The sequence below is a fragment of the Oryctolagus cuniculus genome, chromosome 12, assembly GCF_051225735.1.
Source record: "Oryctolagus cuniculus isolate XC-2025 breed Fujian yellow rabbit chromosome 12, ASM5122573v1, whole genome shotgun sequence".
Taxonomy (NCBI): domain Eukaryota; kingdom Metazoa; phylum Chordata; class Mammalia; order Lagomorpha; family Leporidae; genus Oryctolagus; species Oryctolagus cuniculus.
The window spans coordinates 69,147,844-69,156,108 of NC_142878.1; the positions used below are offsets into that span (position 1 = coordinate 69,147,844).

Here is an 8,265-nt window from a genome sequence, read left to right on the forward strand (position 1 = left end):
GAACTGATTGGGGCTATTGAGTTTGAAGCAGGGTGAGAGGAGACTTACTGATGGTTTCTAACTCTTTAGGAGAGACTGTGGCATGATTAACTGTCTGCATCTCATTTTGGCATCTACCAAAGAAAAGACACATTTATACATGTGCATGGATTTGCTTTGGTCATTGAGAAGATATAATAGGCTATGAGACAGCTGTAGTCTGTTATGGACTGTAGAATACATCATGGCCTAGAGAAGGGAGACTCATGGCTTGCTGGGAGAGGTCCTGACACGGATGGAACGGAACAATCTGTGTGTGGACCACAGTGATCTCTGCCTCCCAGCCACACAAGTTTCAGTTGGCACCGAAAATGATGATGAGGACGCCATCTGTCTGTGAACAGCAAACTTGCCATCATCCCAATGCTGTGCCTCACCCCAATATGCTTAGTCCTTTATAATTGGTTTGGGGGCTGTTGACTACGGGCTATTGGCCTCTCTGTTATTCTGTGATGGTGACTAAGTCATTTGCTTCTCATTTATTGCTCATTAGCAGGAATTGGTCGGAGACCTTTCATTTTGCTTATAAAGTGAACTGTAGCATTGTTCTTTCAGCTCGTGTAACAGAAATGTATGCATACAAAACAAATTCTCTGTGTATAATATTCAGTTTAAAATATTTACAAAGAAGTCCCTCTGCTTTTCTCCAGTATTACAGGTTACTCATTGTATTTTAAGCCCTTTTGAGAACTTATTTAAGTCATGGAATCAGTAATTCATTACTTACAAAATGAATGTCCCAAAACATATATTATGCTGTTAAATTAAAAGTTAGTGGATGGGGCTGGTGCTGTGGCATAGTGGATAAAGACGCCTCCTGCAATGCTGGCATCCCATATGGGCACTAGTTCGAGTCCTGGCTGCTTCACTTCCTATCCAGCTCTCTGCTATGGCCTGGGAAAGCAGTAGAAGATGGCTCAATTCCTTGAGGCCCTGCACCCACGTGGGAGACCCAAAGGAAGCTCCCGGCTTTGAATCAGCGACCAACTGGGGAGTGAACCAGTGGATGGAAGACCTCTCTCTTTCTCTGCCTCTCCTCTCTCTGTGTAACTCTTTCAAGTAAAGAATCTGGAAAAAAAATTGGTGGGTTACACGCATGTGAGCATTTGGGTAGTGGTATTGTTCACTCTTCCTTAAGAATCTAAAGTGCAGTATTATATGGGTAAAAAAATGGTGACAAAATGCAGATTTTCTCAAACATCAGGGAACTATTTGGCTCATGTTTACATCTAGGCACACATAGCCCTTCTCATGATTTCTGTGTTTCCTCATTGCTCTCTGACCCCAAGCAGAACTGGACCATTCAGAGTCCAGTGTCAGATTCTGCTTCTGTTTCTTTTCCCTTTTGAACTTTGTTTCAATTTGTCTACTGCTTCTCTTGAAGCAATGCAGTGCTAATACCTCGTGCTCTGGCAAGTTTCTTAACCTCTTTGAGACTCAGTTTACTCATTTCCACAAACGCATAATAGCATTTGTGAAGAAGTATTGGGAGGATTAAATACAGTAATATGGTAGACCTATGCTGCTGATACATGTTAAAACTAAAAATTTCTTGAGAAACTATTACTGTTCTTTTTTTTTAACTTTTATTTAATGAATATAAATTTCCAAAGTACGATTTATGGATTACAATGGTTTCCCCCCCATACCGTCCCTCCCACCCACAACCCTCCCCTTTCCCACTCCCTCTCCCCTTCCATTCACATCAAGATTCATTTTCGATTATCTTAATATACAGAAGATCAGCTTAGTATACATTAAGTAAGGATTTCAACAGTTTGCTCCCACACAGAAACATAAAGTGAAAAATAATAGATGATTTTTTTTAAATGATGATGAAATCAGATCAGACCTATTGTCATGTTTAATCCCAGTGAGAGTCAAGTTGGGAGTTGATAGTTTCTTTTTTTTTTTTTTTTTTTTTTTTACAGAGGATCAGTTTAGTATGCATTAAGTAAGGATTTCAACAGTTTGCACCCCCATAGAAACACAAAGTGAAATATATCGCTTCTCGGCCTTTTGGCTAAGATCAAGTGTAGTAACTATTACTGTTCTAATTGATCACTTTATTTGATTCTGAGACACAAGTGATTTTTTTTTTTCATTCAGTGAGTACCCTTTGATATGTCCTATAGTGCTAAACCTGTGCACAATACTAACATACAATAGATTGTAGTTCATCAAAATGGTTAAAATGCAGACGTAGTCCATACATTCATTGAGCTAAGGTGAATTGTGACACATCCCTCAGTTTACAACACTGTTTCAAGGAAAATAAGAAGTGCTACATGTCAAATTATGTGTTAAAGATTCATCCCAATTTCAGTAATGTGAAAATAGTAAAATAGTCACTTGATAAAAATTACTGCATGGTAGTTGTCCCACTCCAAGTTGTAAGTCTGTTCAGTTTCTGAATGCTAGACCTCATCTTGAATCTGTCTTTGGTTGTATTTGTGCTGGTCTCCAACCAACCTATTTCTTCTCATTTGTCCTCATAGCCCCCATCCAAAACCAAAGTTATGAATTAGGAGTATGTTTAGGTCTTGCTGCTACTTTGGCCTCCCATTGTTCAGCTAATGTTATAGGCTTAAAATTTTAGTCCTTGTGAAGTGTAATATTCCAGAAGCATGGTATAATAATGAAAAATTATCTAACACAGTTCTAGTAATCATTTTTGGCATCTTTTCTTGCAAACATGAAAGGACTTCTCATTCAGCATTGACAAGGTAATACGACTCCATACCACATTCCCCTACTCTTCATGTTTTCCGAATGGCTCAGCCTTTGCTAAGCTTCTCTCTCCATCTCTCCACAAAGCTCTGCTTGGCATCCCACGATTGGAGCTTACTGCTTGTTTTTTTCCTCTTAATATTTTTTCATTTCTTGTGATTAAATTTAGAGACAATGAAAATCGCACATTGGCAATGCCAATGGGCAAGAAGAAAACAAGGTTGTAAGTGCTCATTCACACATTAATAATTTTGTTTCTGTCCCATGGCTATGTTGATTACTCTCACCTAGTGGCTGGGCACAGAGAAGCAGATGGGGATTTTCTGAGGGTAGTTGGTCCCTGCAGGTGCATGATTCCCTTTGAGTACATCACTGTAACCGTGGCCATCTGGCATCCTTGACTCCCGAATGCAGATTTTACAGCCAATCTTGAGTCAGGCAGAACAACAAATAAGCCTTGTAGAAGTTCTCAATGGTTCAACATCAATTCAGTTTTACTCTTGGTTCCCTGACATTTGAGTCCCATTTCTCTGTTAACACTGTGCTTTTGATGGTACCCCAGGTACCACTGATTGAGTTCTAAAATGCCAGTTCCCTGAGACTTTTCAAGACATTTAAGGTTATTATACAGGGGGTGGTACTTCAAAATTGATCATGGAAAATGGAATTAAGAAATGAGCTTGGTACAAAGCAGTTTGAAATCCATTCGAGATTTTATCATTAAATATATTTACTATGAAATTTTTGAAAACCATTTGAATGCACACAGTTATGAAATAACCATTCTATGATATGCAAACTATGTGAAATACCACAGTGAGTATTTATGTTAGAAATGTACATAGCTTGCTTTAGTAACTTGTTCTTGGAATTACTGTTTTGCTGTCTTGTAATTTATCATATGTGCTTATTGATATTTGTTTATGGAAATTTATTAAATGGGGTGCCACCAAATTGGATTCAATTTCTTAGACTAAGTATTGGGCTATGGAAGAAGAGCACTTCTAGATGTGGGACAAGATGCTGTGGGGAAGACTGTTTCTTCACACATGTACCCTGCACCTTTAAAACTTGCATGTAAGTAGGAAAATATATATTATGACAGAGTAAAACAGGACAATAATTTTAGTGGTTAAAATATAAATTCAGTGAGCAGCTACTTGAGGGTGCATAATCATTGAGTGATATCTTTTGATAATATTCCTTTGGACTCTAGGAGAGTGACCATATTTAGAATGGTATGTTTTTACACCACTTTTAAGAAACACGTTGTGGCCGGTGCCGTGGCTCAATAGGCTAATCCCCTGCCTTGCGGCGCCGGCACACCGGGTTCTAGTCCTGGTCTGGGCGCCAGATTCTGTCCCGGTTGCCCCTCTTCCAGGCTAGCTCTCTGCTGTGGCCTGGGAAGGCAGCGGAGGATGGCCCAAGTGCTTGGGCCCTGCACCCGCATGGGAGACCTGGCTCCCGGCTTCGGATTGGCACAGTGCGCCGGCTGCAGCGGCCATTGGAGGGTGAACCAACAGCAAAAGGAAGACCTTTCTCTCTGTCTCTCTCTCTCTCACTGTCCACTCTGCCTGTCAAAAAAAAAAGAAAAAAGAAACATGTTGTATGCCATATTCAATTATTGGTTAGCAAAGCCACAGAGCATATTGTTTGTGTAAATTACATTAGTTATTTTACTTCAAATGTTAAAGTGTTTTTAGAAAATTCAGATGGTAGCCGTGAAGGATTTGTTTCAGTAGCAAAACTAGTTCTGTGGAGTTACAAAGCTTAATTGAAGTTTCTAATTTAGTGAAGCCCAGCAACTATGTGTAAAGTTACTGGGTTTAAAGTATGTTAGACATTTTGGATAAGCCTTTTACATATTTAGTATCAGAAAAGGTTTAAAGATGGCCAAATATTGAGAATAGAAGTGCCAGTAATTTCATAGCTGACAGCTGAAATCTTACTGTGTAATTATGCTAGAGTTATATATTCTGTACAGGATGCAGTTGAGCCATGTACATTTCACCTCTAGATTTATTTCCCACAGTCCTATTGTATGGAGGAGGTGCTTAGGTAATTAACAGCTTGTTTATCATGTAAGGAATTCATAGCATTTCAGTGGTATTATTAAGGACAATTGATATTCCTCCATGTTTTAGGTTTGCCAAGCGAATAAACATAATTATTTTCCTCTGTTCCCACAAGCCATGTCTGAAATCTAGATAAATTATCAGTAGATGTATAGGGGTATCTATATAATACCTCATGGTCCAAATTAATGGACATGTTTTAGCCATGGTTAGTTGAAACTCATGTTAGAACTCATACCTCTTCTCATTTACCATGTTTATAAATACAATACAAAGCTGCATGTTAAAAATGAAAAATAATAACCATGAACCAGCCTTAGATAAATAGTGATATTCTTCTGAAGGTGAGCTTACAACATTTAGACACCTAAGTATAATTGTATATGCCTTTTTATTAATTGTCAATGTTAAAAATCACTGACTTAAAATAATTCTACTTTTATCTCTGAGACTGGGTGAGATAATTAACCCTCAAGTTTTTCTTAGATTGAAAAGCCATTTTGTGAAGATACAGTTCTGACACTTCAGGGATTTTCCATGATTTTTGTACTGTTTTAATCATTTCATGATGCGAATGGTACTTAGTCCTCATATCTTCCTGCTCCTTGTGGGGAGAGGACCATGTAGATATTTCAATTTGCATGTTTTAATTGTGTCAAAGTACAAAGTGAGACGAAGTTTTAAGGGTCTATTTTCCCAACAGGTTATGCTCAGTTCAGTGTCATTGATGCCATCTCAGATCCTTACCTGTAATGGCCAACATTGTGGTGAGGGCAGTAAAGATACAAATTTAGGTCTTTATTCTTAGAACTAGATTTCATTTCCCATTCCTGGACAGAGATTTTAGGAAAATGCATTTTTTTGTCTTCCTTGTGGTACACTCTATGAAGAAGTGATGCATGCTTTTGTCCTGGTTCACACTTCAGGACCCAAGTCAGCTTCTGTGTTTTTTTTGTTTGCTTGTTTTTTTTTTTTTTTTTTGACAGGCAGAATGGACAGTGAGAGAGAGAGAGAGAGAGAGAGAGAGAGAAAGGTCTTCCTTTGCAGTTGATTCACCCTCCAATGGCTGCTGCGGCTGGTGCCCTGTGGCCAGCACACTGCGCTGATCCGAAGCCAGGAGCCAGGTGCTTCTCCTGGTCTCCCCTGCGGGTGCAGGGCCCAAGGACCTGGGCCATCCTCCACTGCACTCCCGGGCCACAGCAGAGAGCTGGACTGGAAGAGGGGCAACTGGAACAGAATCCGGTGCCCCGACCAGGACTAGAACCTAGGGTGCAGGCGCCGCAGGCGGAGGATTAGCCTAGTGAGCCATGGTACCGGCTGTTTGTTTGTTTGTTTGTTTGTTTTTAAAAAAGAAAACCTCTGGTAACTCAAGTACTGTATACTGCCAACTTGCTCTTTGAAGTTTTATTTTCCTTACGTATTTGGAATCCTTACTAGCAGTATTCTCTCTTCATAGATCCTTATATATGCATATAAATACATATATATGTATTTTCTGTTCATCAATCCATATATATGCAGTGCTGAAAGGTGATTTTTATGGTGAAACAATGAAGTGTGATGTTTTTAGAGTGGTAAATATGTGGGAGTTTCAAAAAGATAATAGAAAATGTGAATTATCTTTTCAATCACATTTTCCACAAATTTTTGAATACATTATAAAATCCCACTGTACCCTATTATACTCTATATTACCTTCCCTTGGGAAAATACACTGTTATTTCTTTTACCTTATTTGTTGAAGATCAAGTAGATAAAATGAAGGCACAGCAGCTGTGAAAGTTAGATCAAAATTTATGAAACAGTGTTCTTGGACATTTTTAGGGTCAACCTGACTGACCAAGTCACTTTCAAGTAATTGACATAGAGTTATTTAAATACATGATGCTGTTTTTTAGATCACACAGTGGATACCAGAATCGAGCATTATGTAAATGATAGTCCTGGGCTCCTATGAGAAGGCCTGCTGAACCTTCTCACACATGACCTTTACACATGGCCCCCAAGGAGAAGCTTCAGTAATCTTTAGGGATGCTAGCAAGTTAATAGTATCCTAATTTCTAAAAGCATGGAAAGAAGTAGTGCACAAAAAGGTATGCATCTTGCTGTTATTTTAGATGAAATATTGTTTAAGATCTGGGACTAGAGAAATATTCATGTTTTTGAGAACTTCTCATAGTTTTCAATTATAGGAATCACAAGGGAAAAAAATTGGAAAAAATTGTGCAAGGATTATTCTTTTCAAAGTGGTATGACTGATCATCAAAGTAAATGACACAACAAACTGAAAATAATAAAGCAAACTGGGTGGAAATATCCATATCCCATCCTTCCTCCATTTCCGTTATGAGAATCACACAAGGTTATTTAAAAGCATTTCCAGTGGCCAGCACTGTGGCATAGCAGGTTAAGTTGCCACCTGCTGTGCTGGCAACCCATATGGGCACAGGTTTGAGTCCGAGTTGCTCCACTTCAGATCCAGCTCTTTGCTTGCATGCCTGGGAAGACAGCATTGATAGCACAAGTGCTTGGGTCCCTGCACCCTTGTGGAAGGCCTGAAAGAAGCTCCTGGCTCCTGGCTTGGGTTTCACCCAGCCCTGTCCATTGGGGCCATTTGGGGAGTGAACCAACAGATGGAAGGCTTCTCTCTCTGACTCTGCTTCTCCATCTCTGTAACTCTACCTTCCAAATAAATACATAAATCTTTAAAAGAAAAAGACAAAAAAAAAAAAAAAAGGACAAGCCACAGATTGGTAGAAAACATTTTTTGAGAAAGAATTTCTGGAAAATGGAATTGTAAGATAAAAGAATTTTAAAATCCATGCACAATATTTTGAAAATACACATTTTCCATGAATTACTTAAAGTACTCTGGTATTCCAGATCTCTATTGCTAGGTTACCAATACCATTGCAGAAAATACAGTTTTCCTCATTTTAAACCTATGTTTCAGTCTCCCTCTCTATATCCCTAATGTATTGTGTACTCTAGAATCTGAATGATTTTGACTAAGAGCATCTCAGAACTCCAATATATGTTTAGAGCATAAGCTTGGATGTAAGATTGCTTAGTTTCTCTTTTCCCCCCTAAGGATCTATTTTGTACTTGGAAGGCAGAAAGAGAGAGAGAGAGAGAGAGAGAGAGAGATCTTTATTCACTGGTGCACTCCCCAAATGTTTAAAACAGACAAGTACAGGCTATGTCAAAGTCAGGAGCCTTTAACTTGATACTGGTCTCCCATGTGGGTACCATGGGTACAAGTATCAGGGCCATCCTCTATTGCTTTCCCAGGTGCATTGACAGAGAGCTGGTTTGAAAGCAGAGTACCTGGGACTCAAATTAGTGTTCTGATGTATTATGCCCAACAGTGGTTTAACCTGCTCTGCCACAGTGCTGGCCCCAAGAGTGCATGGGTTTAGTT

The 8,265-nt window shown here is 39.1% G+C and overlaps 1 pseudogene; it reads left to right on the plus strand.

Moving 5' to 3' along the window:
- Positions 1 to 2,042: 2,042 nt before the first annotated feature.
- On the plus strand, positions 2,043 to 2,160 carry LOC127484078 (U2 spliceosomal RNA; annotated as a pseudogene).
- Positions 2,161 to 8,265: the final 6,105 nt, after the last annotated feature.